Source organism: Ovis canadensis, chromosome 24, assembly GCF_042477335.2.
Source record: "Ovis canadensis isolate MfBH-ARS-UI-01 breed Bighorn chromosome 24, ARS-UI_OviCan_v2, whole genome shotgun sequence".
Taxonomy (NCBI): domain Eukaryota; kingdom Metazoa; phylum Chordata; class Mammalia; order Artiodactyla; family Bovidae; genus Ovis; species Ovis canadensis.
The window spans coordinates 24,545,311-24,562,583 of NC_091268.1; the positions used below are offsets into that span (position 1 = coordinate 24,545,311).

At 48.8% G+C, this 17,273-nt stretch overlaps 1 long non-coding RNA gene across 1 annotated transcript; it reads right to left on the reverse strand.

The window, feature by feature from the left end:
* Nucleotides 1-220: 220 nt before the first annotated feature.
* Nucleotides 221-16,991, reverse strand: LOC138429595 (uncharacterized). The gene is made up of 3 exons (XR_011252855.1): nt 16,818-16,991; nt 5,247-5,357; nt 221-4,441 (listed from the first exon to the last, which is right to left on the reverse strand). It is a non-coding gene; the product is annotated as an uncharacterized lncRNA (long non-coding RNA).
* Nucleotides 16,992-17,273: the final 282 nt, after the last annotated feature.

The following is a 17,273-nucleotide window of genomic DNA, read 5'->3' on the forward strand; positions in this document are numbered from 1 at the left end:
ATTGTCCCTGGAAATGATGTCAAAAGACACGCTGTTATCTCCAGCTTCAGTTTCCCCATTTGGGACTGAGAGGGTTACTCTGCCCTGGAGGCTCTTGTGGGATAAAGGAAAAGGTCAGAGGGGCCTGACTCCCATCTGTGGGGGGTGAGCAGTGGTGGGGAGGGAGGACTGACTGTTGAAAAAGTTGAAGTTCCAAAACAGGACCACAACAATATTACAGTACGTTTTTAAGCATTTAATTGAACAGGTTAATGTTACTTGCACTCACCCCAAAACAAGGCAAAGGATTTGTGCCAATAACAAAAGAATTAGAAACTCTTTTAAGAAATGCTAACTTATTGTGTGATAATTGGTCTGGCTGGGAAACCATGCTTCATTAAATTTTCTGAAGTATTTCTTCTTGGCTGCATTTGGTCTTCGTTGCCTCATCCAGACTTTCTATGCAATGTGTGGGCTCAGTAGTTGCAGAACACAGGTTTACTTGCCCCGAGGCATGTGAGATGTTAGTTGCCTGACCAGGGATCCAACTGGTGTACCCTGCATCAGAAGGCAGATTCTTAACCACTGGACCACTGGGGAAGTCCCCTGATGAGTCTTTCTTCAATCCTTTTGGGAAACTGCGCAAGGGGAAACCCTCCCTGGGTCTAGATTAGAGATCCTTAGGCAATTTGAAGCAGCCTTCATCCAAGCCCCATCTCGATGTTCCCCAGCTGGACAAGTGTCTGACATCCCACATTTCTTTTCGTTTTGAAATTCTATGACTAATCAAGACTTTCATCTCCCAAGCAAGAGAGTCTTTGTGGGGCTGGCAAGGGGCCAGGAAGGTGTCCATGTGAACTGAGGTCCCACATAAAAGGGGAGGAGAAGGGGTCTGGCTGCTGCAGAGGGGGTCTGTGCAGGGCCCACCACAAGCAGGAACATTGATGCCTGCCTATCCCGTGGCCACCTGGGGGCCTGAAAAACCCAGAGGCTCTCCCAGAATGGACAGTCCAGGTACAGGCTGGAGAGGCGTGTTTCTGCCGTTTGCTGAGGCCTCACACTGTGCCACGAACTCTATCATTAACATGACACAACAGCCCATAAAGACACTGAGGTTCACAGGAGCTACCTAAGTAGCTCATCCAAAGACCCTATCCGAGAGACGGAGTGTGAATTTGAACCCACTCTCACTGTAGCAAACCTCGCTCTCCTCCGCCCACTATATCGCTATTTACAAAACACTCACCATGATTTCCGCCATATCCACAGGCCAACTGAACCAGTATTCACTTAATATTTTTCTTTCAATCAAGTCTGTTTATCTAACTATATTTATTTTAAAAAAGGAAGCCCTATATCGTATGGTAAACAGGAAACCAATGCCCAACTACCAAAAATAGAAGACAAACTTGCAAATATAAACACTACCCAGAGAAGACAGTGTTAGCACCTTCTAACCAGATACTGTTGCCCGAAAGAGTCTATGAGCCTGAGGTTTAGGACCTGTTAAAAAGGGAGATCCGCAAGTGTAAGACAGGTGGGAAAGTCAAGCTAGCTCAGGGGACTTTGTCTTGTCATCAGAACTCCTGCAAGATCATTGGCAAAGAGGATACGTTCTCACTCCGTGACTCAAAGCTGGACAATGCCGCCTCCTCCTGTCACCAAAACACACCTCCCATTTACCTGCCCGCGGGGCATGCCCCACACAGGGAAGAACCTGGCCAGACACCAAGATGCTTCTCTAGGACCAGAGAAAGGAATGACGGGGTTGCATCTCTCACTTGTTTCCAAACCTTCTCCAGAGCCCCACCTGCCTGAGCAATTTACCTGCTGCTTGCACCTCTTAGTTTCTTCTCTCTTTAAATATACACCTGGGACTTCCCTGGCAGTCCAGTGGTTAAGAATCCACCGGCAGGGCATGCCGGTCGGATCCCCAGTTGGGGAACTAAGATCCCACATGCCGTGAGGCAACTCAGCCTGTGCGCCACAACTAGAGAATAGAGAAGCTCACGCTCTACCACAAAGGGCCCACAAGCTGCAACGAAGACCCAGCACTGCCAAAATAATATGAAAAAGTAATTATTAAATAAATAAATACACACCTGTCTCTCCAGGAAAAGCAGAGGCCGAAGCCTACGTCATACCCACTGTATCCCCATTCCTGGTGTTTCAGTAGCAAGTTTGAAACTTCAGCATGGTGTAGTGGGGAAGTAAGAGTGTGTTCGATTGAGTTCTGGGTCCCAATTCTTCACCCCCACTGTGGAGCAGTATATCCACACTGCAGCTGTAATCTCCTGGCTAATAGAGCGTACTAACCCCCTTGGCCTTGAGTTAAGCCACGTGACTGGCCTTGGCCAATGAGATATTAGCAGACTCGACACAGGCAAAGGCTGGGAACGTGTTTGAGCGGTAGGGCTTGCCCTTCTGTGCTTTTGCCATTTGTTTGAGCAGAATAAACCTCCAGTAGTCCATTGGCCCCTGAAAAATGTGCATGGGAGCAGAGGCTCCCTACGTGACTGCAGAACTTCCATGTGGGACGCAGAAGTGCTCCAGCCATGCTGCGGACGTGTGAATGAGAAAGAGTGTCTGTTCTTGCACATCACTGGGGCATCATGGTTGTCAGTTTCCCAGCTGTAGCTGGTTGATAAGAGGATCATCTCATGTTGGGAGAGAGAAACGTAAGGAAGGTATCTGAAGGCATGAAAGAACATGAGGAAGCCTGGGGCATTGGTTCAGAGGTGGAGATAGAAAGTAGTTGAAAACTTAGTGACCTGTTGCGTGTCTTTCTGGCTTGAGTGTTTTCAGGTCCTGCCACCCATTTTTAAAATACTGATTGATTTATTTTTATTTATTTGGCAGTGCTGTGTCTTAGTTGCAACATGCAGGATCTTTAGTTGGAGCATGCAAACTCTTTAGCTGTAGCATGTGGGATCTAGTTCCCTGACCAGGGATCGAACCTGCGTCCCCCCTGCATTGGGAGCACAGAGTCTTACCCACTGAACCACCAGCGATGTCCAAAGTATTGATATATCTTGACCATAATATATGTCCGTTCTGGATTGATTTTGACCATGACTCCGTATCAACTTTACTTCCAGAGGCAGGCAGATGCAACAGCCTCTACAAGGACCATTGCTGGTCTCAGGGAATTGGGAAGAAAAGATGATGAACCACTCGCTGGCTATTAAAAGCTTCTACATGCTCACATTTCATTGGCAAAGCAAGTCATGAAGCCAAGCAGCAAAAACATCTCCCACTAGCCTTGTTGTCTTGGCAAGTCATTCACCCCTCAGGGTCCAACTCTATCTTTGCACTCGGCTTACAGTGCTAGATGTTTCTCAGTGTAGGAATATAACAAGCACATCCAAAGACCTAGCTAGCAACATTTTCTTTTGGCTCCTCTTCCAGATATGGAGTAGGGTCCTGCAAACCAAACCCTGTCATCAGCACTTCTAGATGGGGCTCAGTTGCCTGCCCTTCTTGCCACAGACAGACATCTGGGAAAAGCCCTTTCATGCCTGCTGTGTACAGATTCAGGAAATCTGAATTCCCTGAGTATGTAACTGAGAAATACACTCTCTGGAGACCATTTCCTCCCTGTCGCCCACCTCCGCAGACAGGGTTGGGGGCGGGATGGAGACAATGGTTTCCAGCAGAGAAACAAGCCCTCATGTCCTCCCACTTAAACCTTGGGGCTCTGGGTCCCACCCCTTCTTTTCATCATCAAATTTCCTGCCGGTGCAAAAAGAATTCTCAAGACAAATATTGTCCATTTGACTGATGGCTGATAACCAAAGACAAGAGCCGTGGAACCTCCAAACCTCTGGAAACGTTACCCATGCCATGCTGTTGGGCTTCCCAGGTGGCTCAGTGGTAAAGAATCTACCTGCCTATGCCGGAGGTGCAGGTTCGATCCCTGGGTGGGGAAGATTTCCTGGAGCAGGAAATGGCCTCACACTCCAGTATTCTTGCCTGGAAAATTCCATGGACAGAGGAGCCTGGCGGGCTATCGTCCATTTGGTCTCAAAGGGTCAGATACAACTTAGCGACTGAGCCCACTCATGCTGTTTGGGACTTTCACGTCTTTTTTCCACCATGTAATGAGCACAAATGTACTGTGAGCAGAATCTGAGAGTTGAGTCTGAGTTTTTCCCGTTATAGAAATGTTTGGCACTGAGATCCAAAAACGTCTGGCTGCTTGACTGCCCTTCTAGTTTGCAGCAGGAGTCTTGGCACCGCAGGGACAGAGCTTCAGAGCACTCCCAGTTTTGAATTTGCCTGAAATACAGTCAGGAAGACTAACAGGAAGCATGGGAGTTTGCTCCCACCACCCATGCCATTACCACCCAAGCGTCTGGAGTCCAGGATGGCCCAGGGGATGTTCTGGGCAAGTTCGAAAGCAAGTCGCCATGTGTCTCCCAACACACAAGGTACGTAGAGGCCAGTTCTGTTGGCCCATCTTCTGAAAAGACAGAGTACATTTGGGCACCGAGAAGGAAAAGGAGAAGAAAAGAGTTCCTGTTGTTAATAGTGTCCCAGGGTGTGCTCTTGTTTTCCTGGGATCTTAAGTACAATCATAAATATTATTCCTGCAGTCTATGAGAGCATCCTTTGTACTTTTCTAAATATTTTTAATTTTTTTAAAAAAACATCCTTTCCTTCCTTTCTGCCAAGCAATTGCTCAGGAAAACAATATTTTTCCAATCATTTGCTGAAAGTGTGCTTGCTGTGACTCTTCGGTGTGTCAGACACTGGGAAGACAGCAGGGCACAAGCTGGTCAAAACACCTTTGCTCCCTGGAACTTACTAACCAGCCCCGGTCAGCTGCACTCACTATTGTGCTTGACACTGATACGAGTTTTTTTTGCTTTGCTTTCTAAGATGGGTATGTTTGTGTATGTGGCTTGTCTTTTAGGCTGTAAAACCATGGACACATTCCCCTCAGCTGAGTGACTGTCAACCCAGCCAGGCAACTCCAGTCTCAGAACTGAAGCCAGGCTTACAAGTCCTTAGGGATCTTTGGGTATAGAGAAATCGGGGTGCCTTCTATTTCCAATGGAAGGTACACACACACACACACACACACACACACACATACATAGGCATACGCTTGCACACCACACTCATGGTCCAGCAGTTCAAAATTCAAGGAGACCCAGAAATTCCTGTCCATTCAATGCTTCTGGGCAAGAAGGTATTTAAACCATGCTGGGCACTTCTTGATTGGCAAGTTCTTATACCTGAATAGTCTGGAATTCCCTCCTTACCTGGGATAGGACTCCTTCTGGACACAGCCCATTTCTGTTTGCTCCCCTGCATGACTGCCTCTGAGAGATTGATGCCCTGGATAAGGCAGTCTGTTGTTCAGCCTCTGCCTCCTGCAACCAGCACAGAGAAGGTGCTCAGACACAGGACTTTTCTCCCCTCACGCTGTTTATAATCTGCAATTGTATTTATTAATTTTTTATTTATGTGCTTTCTCATTCATTGTCCTCACTCCCTGATAGAACATGAGGTCTCCAAGAGCAGAGGCCATCTCTTGTCTTGCCCGTGGCTTTTTCATTTGTGTCTCACACGTCACAGATGATCAGTCAGGGTCTCTGCTAGTCTTTACAGCACTTTTATGAAAATCAGAAAAAGTGCCCCTTCCAACCTGATGATCACAGATGATCAGTCAGGGTCTCTGCTAGTCTTTACAGCACTTTTATGAAAATCAGAAAAAGCACCCCTTCCAACCTGATGATTTTTAAAAGGCATCCTTTCGCCACATACAGCTGGTACAAAGAGGGCCATTTGTAACCCCATGGATTGTAGCCCACCAGGCCCCTCTGTCCATAGATTTAGGCAAGAATACTGGAGCGGGTAGCCATTCCCTTCTCCAGGGGATCTTCCTGCTCTAGGGATCAAACCCCAGTCCCCCACTTTGCAGGCAGATTCTTTACCATCTGAGCCACCACAGAGGCCCATAAAGAGGTCACCTTCATATAAAGGGGAGAAAAAATGCTCCTTCCTCCAAGCAGACACAGCTCCAAGCCAGGCATATTGGCTTAGTGAACAGTCTAGATTTCACCCCTTACCTCTCAGCTAGGAGCTCTTGTGCCCAAACTACTGACAAGAGGCAGGAGCACCGGAATCCATAAATATTTGACAAATGAATTAGTGAATGAAATTCAAGTCTTTGGAGATATGTGGGGGTTTTAAGACTTGTCTGCAAATTCTTTAAAATACTCAGTCCATTGAGAGTTCAGGCTCATCTATTCAACCAACAGAGCATGCTGGGAGTGATGTTATGTCAGTATCAAGGGTAGGTCATCAATAGCCATGCCGGCTCTGCCTGGTTCTCTCGAGTGCAAGGGTGAGCAGTGTCCTCAGAGAGCTTACAGTCTGGTGGGGTGGGCTGTCATGCGGACAGCCATATAATTGCTCATCTGAAGTAGGACACTTTAAAGAGTGAGAAAGAGTCGCTCAGTTGTGCCCAACTCTTTGTGACCCCATGAACTGTAGCCAGACAGGCTCCTCTGTCCATGGGAATTCTCCAGGCAAGAATACTGAAGTGGGTTGCCATTTCCTTCTCCAGAGGATCTTACCAACCCAGGGACTGAACCCAGGTCTCCTGCATTGCAGGCAGATTCTTTACCATTTGAGCCACTAGGGAAGACCCTTAAGAGTGAAAGGGATGCTATTTTTTAAATTTTAATTTTATGTTGGAGTATAGCCAATTAACAATGACTTGTGATAGTTTCAGATGAACAGCAAAGGGGCTCAGCCATACATTTACATGTATCCATTCTCCCCTAAATGCCCCTCCCATCCAGGCTGCCACATAACATTAAGCAGAGTTCCCTGTGCTATACAGTAGGTCCTTGTTGGTTATCCATCTTAAATATAGTAGTGGGTACATGTCCATCCCAAACTCCCTAACTAGAAAGGGATGCTATTGATAATTCCAGTGGGACAATAGTCATAAATAAGAACTGACCTAAGGAAACTGGGATGCACAAGCACCCTTACTACAATTAAGCAACCACAAACAAATGTGATGTGTGCTATGAAGGACAAGGAAGATGGTGCTCTTTGAGCCTGCAGTAACAAGATTTGACCCAGACAGAAATATCAGAGAGGGCCTTCCTGAGGAGGTGGTGCTGAAGGGTAGCTAGGAGCTGGCTGGGCAAAAGGGGAGGGAGGAAGCAGCACTATCAAAGGCCCTGTGGGTGGGAATGTGGTAGGTAGGAGGGTCTGAAAGAAGCCAGTGTGGCTGGGAAGGGGGGAATGTGAGAATGAGGTTGGAGAAGGCAGTTGGGCTAAGGTAGTTTGAGGACTTCATTCTAGGAGTGATGAGGACAGTTGAAGGTTTTAGGGCAGTAGTGAGGTGGTTTGTGTTTATTTTTTAAAGGTTTGCTTATTAATTATTTGGCTGTGGTGGGTCTTCGTCGCTGCACGCAGGCTTTCTCTAGTTGCCGTGAACAGGGGCTACTCTTTGTTGCCGTGCGGGAGCTTCTCATTGTGGTGGCTTCTCTTGCGGAGGTTCTTGGGTGCACGGGCTTCAATAGTTGCATCACGTGTACCCAGTAGTTGCGGCCCATGGGTTCTAAAGTGCCGGCTCAGTGGTCATGGCACATGGGCTTAGCTGCTCTTAGTCATGTGGGATCTTCCTGGACCAGGGATCAAACTGGTGTCCTTTGCATTGGCAGGCAGATTCTTTACCACTGAGCCAGGAAAACCCTGGTTGACTGTAGTGTGGAGAAGGTTGGGGGGTGGTGAGAGTGGGCTCAGGCAGAGAAATTAAGAGGTGAGAAATGATAGTAACTTGTAACCCAAGATTTTACTCCTACTTTAGAATGATGCTGGGTCTGGGAGAAGAATAACCCAAACAAGACTCAGAAGTCCCTTCAGGGAGCTGTAAAAAGTAATCTTACATAGAAATCTGAGGGGTCTGGGGCTCACTTATAACGGGCACTTCTCTTGAGCCAGTGTGAAGGGCTTGGCTTGGTCCATTGGCATGTCCAAGGGTGCAGGTGTTTCCTGAAGAGCTGAAGATGTTTCCTAAAGACACAGGGACCAGTTGGCTCAATTCAGGTATAAAGGAAGGGTCATAGGGCAGCTTCTGTGTGAGCTTCGCTTTGATGATAGATTCACTGGCAAGAAGAGCATCAAAGGGACAGGACTGGTTCCCTGGGACACCTGGTCACATTTAAAGCCTCGTGTATTTACTCTACTTATCTGGTTTCCAAAGGGAAAGGTAGCTTGACAATCAAAGACATACACACAATAGAACTGACACAAAAGGAAATAAAAAGTACACAGACTGAGAAGGAAGCAGATATATGAACCCATTGAGTTTCAAAGGAGACAGCACAAATGAATCACCTGGGAGAATCTACGAACCGTGAAAATTCCACACCCCCACTCCCCCTTCTAGAAATGCTGGAACAGTAGATCTAATGGTGAAACCCCAAATCTGCATATTTAACAAGGTCTTTCACCAACTGCAAAATGTTTCTGATGCTGGTGATGTGTGGACCACAGTTTGAGAAACTCTGCATTAGTCCTTTAGCCAAATATGGTCATAGTCACTGAGCATCAAATTGAACATCAGGTTTCCCAACACCCTAGTCACGTGTGAGTTGACATCCTTTTGAGAAAGATTTTCTTGGCCGATGGAAGGCCATCTTACCTTCCCACAGAGGTGGGTCCCAGGAGAGCTGCCCATCTCTCCACTACTGGAGAGCACTGTGTGTGAGTGATTTGGTGGGTGGGGGACAGGTATTGTCACCAAGGCAATGTGGAGCACCCGCCACTGAAACATCCAAGTCAGGCATGTCACACTGCTGGGATGTACATGGTGAACTTGGCATTGAGAGAGGAGACAAGCTGGTACAGCAAGGATTAGGTTTTCCAGCCCTGAAACAGCCTAGCTCCTTGCTGGGAGTGATCCTAGGACCATCCTCGTCCAGCTCTCCCAGGTCTAGACAATCCAGGTCATGTAAGCTGTCAGCCTGGTGTGCTATGCTCAGCTAAGCTTCTGCACCATCATTAATCCTGAGCTCCTTGGAATTTCTCCTACTTCATTATTAATCCTCCTTGCATTTCAGTAGCCCCTTCCTTGCTTCTGAGACCTCTCCTCCAGTACTGAGCAATGAGAAAGGGGAAGTGGATGGTGGGCTGGATGGCTGATGAGGACAGACTTTCCCTGGGTCATTGCCACTTAGAGCACAGTCCACAGACCAGCAGCCTGAGCAGCCTCTGGGAACCTCTGAGAAATGCAGGCTCTTGGGACTTCCCTGGTGATCCAGTGGTTAAGAATCTGCCTGCCAATGCAGGGGACAGGGTTCGATCCCTGGTCCGGGAAGATCCCATGTGCCTTGGGGCAATTAAGCCCCTGTGCCACAACTACTGAGCCTGAGCTCTAGGGCCAGTGCTCTGCAACAAGAGAAGCCGCTGCAGTGAGCAGCCCACTCACTGCAACTACAGTAGCCTCCACTCACCACAACTAGCGAAAGCTTCTTACAGCAACGAAGAACCAGAGCAGCCAAAAAAAAAAAAAAAAAAAGAAAAGCAGACTCTCAGGCCCCATCCAGACCAGGTGAATCAGAATCTGCATTTTAACAAAATCCCCAGGTGAATCATATGTATGTTAAAGTTCAGAAGCAGCCGTGTCCTTATTTCTTCATCAACAACTATTTAGCTAAGAACTCTCAAGGGCCAGGCTCCATACAGTGCTGGGAGACAAATGATATGGATGGATGAAAATGACAGGGTCTTCAAACCAGTAGAAGGTACAATTTGGTGGAGGAGCCATGAGATAAATAAATAAATAAACAAACATGTAATTTCAAGGTGTGGTAATTGCTATTAAGGAAGTGAAAAAAAATCAGTGATCACAGTATTAAAAATAAATTATAAGACCGTCTAACAACAGACAAGGGGAAGGAGTTGTATCAGACAGAACAGCCATGGGGCTCTAAGAAAGGAAGGTCTCTCTGAAGTGTCTTTTGATCCTGGAAAGTGGGTGATCCTTGAGGAAGGAGTTCGAAGATTCTGGAATGAATGCTCAAATCTTGTCCAGGATTGTGCGGTGAATTGGAGTGTGGAGTGTCAGAACTCAGAGTGTAAGATTCTCAGAGAAGGAGAGGGCCTTGACCACTCATCCGTTTTGGTTCATCCCCTCCCCACGCAGCTATAGGGGCCTCCCCAGCTCACCTCAATTCTGCATCACTCTGCAGAGCTTAAGCCAAGGCTCCCAGTCTTACTCTCGGCTTCAGGAGTATGAAAGTCTACTAGACCCTGGTCCTATGGCTTAGAACCAGCTAACTCCATGACCTCTTTCATGGCAGATCCCAGATTTGGGGGCCAGAAAGCTTGCAAATGAGCCCTTTGGTAGATTAAGTAAGGAGATGTTTTGTTTTTTTCTGAAAATGATTTCTAAACTTTCCCACTCCCAGGGGGAGTAACCTCCTCTCCAACCACTGGCTTCTGGTGCGTGGCAGGGACCCATAGCATCTGTTGAAGTCTTCACATGAGCCCAGATCCTGAGTCACCCTCCCTTCCCAACAGCAGTGTCAACATCACCTGGGAGCTTGTCAGAGAAGCGGCATCTCAGGCCCCGCCCAGACCAAACTGAAGCAGGATCTCCAGAAAATGCACACTAGACTGAGAAGCCTTGCCCTACTCCATGAGGTCACACAGGGGCTGGTCCACATGGCAGGATCCCAGAGAGAGACGGCTTTTGGTGGTCAAGTTCACGCAGATCAGTAGAGCTAAGTGCCAGTCTGGAGACTCTGAAGACACTCAGCTATCCTGCAAGAGCCTGAGAGAGCCAACCACTAGGGAACTGGGGCCTGTGGATTGTCAGAGACCCAGGCTGGTCCTAACCAGTCCAGTTTATACTTCCCAAAATGAGATCCATACACCCTGGCAGTCCTGGCGATGGTTTCTTTCATGGGATACATAGGGATGCAATTAGTAACACTAAATCATGGATTAAGAATGTTATTCTCGGGGACTTTCCTGGTGGTCCAGTGGTTAAGAATCTGCCTTCCAAGGCAGGGTACGTGGGTTCAGTTCCTGGTAGGGAAACTAAGATCCCACATGCCGTGGGGCAACTAAGCCCATGGTGCCACGGTTAGAGAGCCCCTATCCCACAACTAGAGAAAGCCTGGACACTGTGATGAAGACCTAGAGCAGCCAAAATAAAATAAATAAAAATTTTAAAGAAGAAGAAGAATGGTGTTCTAAGTCCCATTCAGTCTCTTTGACGACCACAAGGAGAGAGGCTTAGTTAGGTGCTAGGATGCCTAGAGCAGAGCTTGGTGGAGAAAGCTTGGTGGCTATGACGGGCACTCTAAGCTGCCTGGATCACATCCAGGCTCTGCATCTCTCTGTCAGTCTGTTTGGACTGGATAACAAAGGAACCCAGATGCCTGGCTCACACAACAGAAATTGTCTCACAATTCTGGAGGCTGGAAGTCCCAAGATCAAGGTGTCAGCGGGGTGAGTTTCCTCTGAGGCTTCTTCCTTGGATTCTTGAAGGACATCTTCTCCTGTGTCCTCACGCAACTGTATGTTGCGTGTCCTAACCTCCTCTTCTTCTAAGAAAACCTAATGAGCTCATTTGTACTTTAATTACTCCTCTTAAGACCCAAAGTCCAAACAGTCACATCCCGAGGGGTTAAGACTTCAACGAAACCTAGATGAATTTGGGGAGAATACAACTTAGCTAACGGTGGGACGTTTACAATTTTTTCAACCTCTCGTTGTGGAACTTTCACAGGTTTCTCAACCTCTCTGTACCTCAGTGTGCCCATAAAAGGAGACGACGGTATCCACCTCATAGGCTGTAAAGGGAGCCGAACAAATTAGTTCATATGAGATGCTTAAAACAATAGTTGGCACCAGGTAGGTCCCCCAAGGGCAACAGCCACTATTGGGCGTGATACTGGGTTGGCCAAGAAAGTTTGTTTGGGTTTTTCCATAAGATGATGTTATGGAGCACATAGGAGATTTTCAACAAGCATCTGTTGTATGTATGTGTCAGGGAGGAGGAAATTTTCCTCTATCCTTCTAGGTTCTTTTTGCTGGTCTAAGAAGTAAACTGACATGAGACCGATTAACAGCAGAAAATCAAACAAAAGTTAAAAAAAAAAGTAAAAAGTAAAAAAAAAAAAAAGTATATTTAGAAGAGACTCAGGAAAACGGGGTTATTCCCCCAAACGGCCAAACCCTCGCCTTTAACACCATCCTCATGGTGTGCATGCTTAGTTACTCAGCCGTGTCTGACTCTGTGCTATGGGCTGTAGCCTGCCAGGCCCCTCTGTCCATGGGATTCTCCAGGCAAGCATACTGGAGTGGGCTGCCATTGCCTCCTCCAAGGGGTCTTCCATGGGACTGAACCCACGTCGATTTCCTGGGATCTCCTGCGTCTCCCACATTGACTGGAGATTTCTTTAACACTGAGCCACCTGGGAAGCCCAGGATGACCAAAAGCCTCACCTAAATTCTATGTTCAGCTAAAGACAAAAGCGGATGTTGAGGGTGGGAAAGTCATTTCTGGGAGGTGACCAGGAAACGCACAGTAAACAAAGGTAAGGTCGTTATGCAAATTCAAGTCCTTGCTTTCTCCCCAGCTAAGAGTTTCTAGAGGTTTGGTCAGCCTCCTGTTCCAGGTGCAGAGAGACACGCTTGCAATGGAGATTCCCCTTCCTAATGCAAATGTTTCTGACAAAAGGGTAACCCCTACTCGGTTTTCAGAGTTCTCCAGAAAATAACCAGCTTAAAATAATTAATATGTCAAAGAGACATATTTTAGGGCAGCAAATTCTTATTGTTGTTGTTTAGTCACTAAGTTGTGTCCGACTCTTTTGTGACCCCATGGACTGTAGCCCACCAGGCTCCTCTGTCCACGGGATTCTCCAGGCAAGAATACTGGAGTGGGTTGCCATTCCCTTCACCAGGGGATCTTTCCGACCCAGGGATCGAACTCAAGACTCCTGCATTGGCAGGTGAATTCTTTACCACTGAGCCACCAGGAAAACCCAGAAAATTCTACCCCCCTACGAATGGCAGTGTCATGTAGCCCAGCAGCTCCCGGGCTCCTGGAAAGATGCCAGGGAATCTCAGGGCTTCTTGAGTTGGGGGTCCTAAACCCAGAGTCAGCGCTGATGGGGCTGGAGACGAGCTGTCTTCCTACAGAGCCTGCCCATCTCCAGGGTGGGGGTGTCGCAGTTCACTGGCTGGCACCCTTACCAGCCCACACCCTATCCTCACCCAACCAGTCAGACCATACCGCCTACATGCCAGCCGATGCGTTTGGACGGGCACGGGGCAGGACCCAGCCTGTCGGCCGCCTATCCTCCCATCCTCCCGCTTCCCAGATGCCTCCGGTCCAGGTGTTCAAAGGTTCCTCAGGCCACACGTGTTTCTCTCAAAGAAGAGAAGCAAAGAGTCATTCCTGGAAGCTCGAGGAGAGGAGCAAGGGAGGCTTACAGATGGGGATTCCCTGCCCTCAGGGAGACTCCGCACACAATTGTGTGAAGTGACCCCAAAGCCCAAGCGAGGCTGTACAACTGCTCCACCAGGGAAGAGCAGGTTGAATGAGTCCTGACTGGTCACCTCTTCTGCTGGACGCCAGGTTTCCTGGTCGAAGACAGGACAAAGAATTCCCTCACCCTCTTGCTCCTCGAAGCATTATTCCTTGTGAGGATTCCCTGGGGTTAGACTTACTCCATTGTCCCATTGATTCAAATGCTATTTATTTGTAAACTTTAAAAATTTTAATTGTGTTTTTGAAATTTATTTTTGATTCTTACAGTAGTGTGTTGGCTTCTGCTATACAACAACGTGAATCAGCCACACGTATACATATATATGCCCCCTCCATCTGGAGCCACCCCACTGCCCCCTACCCTATCCCACCCTTCTAGGTTGTCACGGGGCACCACTTTGAGCTCCCTGTGTTACAGGGCAACTTCCCGTTAGCAATCTATTTTACATACAGTAACGTATATGTTTCAACGCTACTCTCTCAATCTGTTCCACCCTCCCTTTTCCCTGCATCATCCAAAGTCTGTTCTCCACGTCTGGGTTTCTATTCCTGCTCTGTAAATAGGTTCACCATTTTTCCAGCTTCCATATATATGCAGGGAAATTGCTGGTCGCTCAGTCGTGTCCTACTCTGTGACCCTATGGACTGTAGCTCTCCAGGCTCCTCTGTCCATGGGATTCTCCATGCAAGAATACTGGAATGAGTTGCCATTTCCTTCTCCAGGGGATCTTCCTGACCCAGGGATCGAATCCAGGTCTCCTGCATTGCAGGCAGATTCTTTGCCATCTGACCCACCAGGAGAGTGTTAATATTTATTTACTGGGCACCAACCAAGTGCCCGGAGCTCTGTCAAGCCCAGAGAGGCAGTGGGAAGTGAGATAATCAAAGAAGGGCTCTCAGGGGGCTGACATCAAGTGACGGGAGGCAGAGAGAAATAAGCCAACAAGTAAATCAGTGAAACAACCTGAGCTGTGATGATGGATGCATGAAGAAACACAATCAGAGGATGCGCAGTGGATCAGGGCTCAGTGGGCGATCTTGGCAGGCCTCTCCGAGCACACCTCTGACGGAGGCTGAAATGAGGAGAAGCAGCCAGTTGTGCAAAGGAAGGTCTGGAGCTGAATGTTCCAAGTGGAAGGAACAGCAAGCCACACATGTCCTGGGGTGGGAAGAAGTTTGCCTGATCTGGGGAATAGAAAGGTGATGGTGTTGCAGGAAAGTGGCAAGTGATAGGGAAGTGGTGAGAAATGAGGTCAGGTGGGGAGGCAAAGATTCCTGAGGATGGTGAGTGTGGCGGGGTCTCCCCAGCTAGGAGGATGCACATGTTTTGGGCAGAGCCTGGAAAGGGTATGCCTTCCTCCTTCCCTCCTGCTCCTCCAAGATGGGACTCTACCAGTTTGGAGAAAGGATTCCATTGCCTTCAGTTGGGTCACACGCCCACCAGGCAGCCAGGGGCAGGCAGGGCACCTTGTTGGACAGCCCCCTCCCCAGCCCCGCCAGGGTGTGCCTCCCAAAAGAGAAAAGTGCTCCCTGCAGAAGAAGGGGACCTGGACACCAGGCAAGCAGAAACTGCAGGTGTGCACGGCACTCCACCTCCGGGTTCTGACCTAGATCCTCAGGCTTAGCCCTGCTGCCTGCATCCCACTCACTGTCATCTCCACCCCGCTACCACCATCCTCTCTGCACTCTGGAAATGGAGAATCTGAGTCTGGGGTGGCGGGGAACACGGGTGCTTCTGAGCCGCCCCACCCTAGGATTCTGCTGCTTCTTTCAGGGGATCCTTGCCTCTTGCTGTCTGCAGCTTGATTATACCCATGTGGGAGTTTGTTTGCTCAGTCGCTAAGTTGTGCCCGACTCTTTGCGACCCCATGGACTGCAGCACACCAGGTTTTCCTGCCCTTCGGTGGGAGTGGCCACATGCAACACAATGGACTTTCTCTGTCTTGTGTAACCTATCGAAGCAATTTGCATCACACCTCATGTTTCCCCATAGATGAGGCAGCATAGAGTGGTGGCTGTGCCCAGGTTTGGCAGCTATGTGACCTCGGGCTGCCACTTAACCACTCTGTGGCTACATTTTCTCATCTATAAAATGTGAATAATATTCGACTGCCTACTTCATAGAGTTGCTGAAAGATCGGGTTCATACACTGAAGCGTGTAGAATAACATACATCCTTGGCATGTGTTCCACTTGGGATGGTGATGCATTCTTTCTAAACCCCTATGCACTGTGAAAATCTGCATTAATTTCCTTCATTCGTTCATTCAGCCAACAGTTACTGCGTACTTGCCGGGCCCAGGAACTCAGAGCAAACAGGCCAGACAAGGTTCCTGTCCTTGAGGAACTTAACTTTCTAGGGGTAGAGATAGACCATGAAGGAAAAAAAAAAATCAATAAAGAAGACTTATTTTAATAGTGATACATGTTGGAAAGAAATGAAACAGGGAGATGGCGGTGCGAGGGCTGTTTCAAGCAGGCTGATCTGGGAAGGCCTCTCTGAAGGTGACAGGTGGAAGAGAAGAACCACGAGCCACGGGAATAAAGAGCAAGTGAAAAGGCCCTGGGGAGGAAAAGCAGAGGTGTTGGGACCGGAATGAGCAAGCGTGGGGATGGCGGGTAGAGAGATCAGAGAGCTGGGACCACAGTGAGCAGCTCTCACGGGTGGTGGTGATTTAGTTGCTAAGTCGTGCGACCCTATGGACTGTAGCCCACCAGGCTCCTCTGTCCATGGGATTTCCCAACCAAGAAAACTGGAGTGGATTGCCATTTCCTTCTCCAGGGGATCTTCCCTACCCTGGTCTCCTGCACTGCAGGCAGATTCTTTACCGACTGAGTTGGGGCAACATGAAACCCATGAAAAGTTTCAGCAGGGGAATGACAGATCCCACCCACGTTTTCTGAAGACCACTGTAGCCCCTGCCAGGAAGACAAAATAAAGGGGGCTAGGTTGCAAGGGGAGGCTTCCCAGGTGGTGCTAGTGGCAAAGAATCTGCCTGTCAGTGCAGGAGAGGTAAGAGATGCAGGTTTGATCCCTGGGTCGGGAAGATCCCCTGGAGGAGGGCATGGCAACCCTCTTCAGTATTCTTGCCTGGAGAATCCCATGGACAGAGGAGCCTGGCAGGCTACAGTGCATAGGGTCTCAAAGAGTCAGACACTATTGAAGCGACTTAGCATGCACTCACAGGTTGGAAGAGGAGAGAGCAGTTGTGGGACTTTTGATGAGGATCCATCCCCAGGTCCCTGCAGAGTGGTAAGATGGTTACCTGGGCAACCGCCATCCCAGAGCACCACTCACCGGCCAGCAGGTTGGTCCTTGTTTGCAAGACTGCGGCATTCCAAGACTGAAAGAGAACTTCCTGCGTCCTGGGTGCCCTGGGCAGACAGCAAGCTCCGCGGCAGCCCTGCCTGCATCTCCAGTCCAGGATCAGCCCGAGGTCCGTCAGCCCTGCCAGCGCCACATCCTCTGGTCCTTCCCACCTCCGGGGAGTGCCCCGGGCAGAAATCCGGCCCTGCCCACACTGGACATGCTCTGATAACTTCCCCAAAGGGGAAGCTATTTGTTTGGAAGGAAATGGTGCAGAAAGAGGCAGTGGCCACCTTGAAAATAGGGCCGGGGCCTGCTTCAGGGCCAAGCTGGAGCATGAGGGCTGAGATTCCAGTGGCTGAGGAATCAGGTGGGGGGCGGGAGTGGGGCTGGTGCCTTCCTGGGGCTGAGGAGGTCTGGTTCAGCCAGGCACCTGCTCCTCCTTGC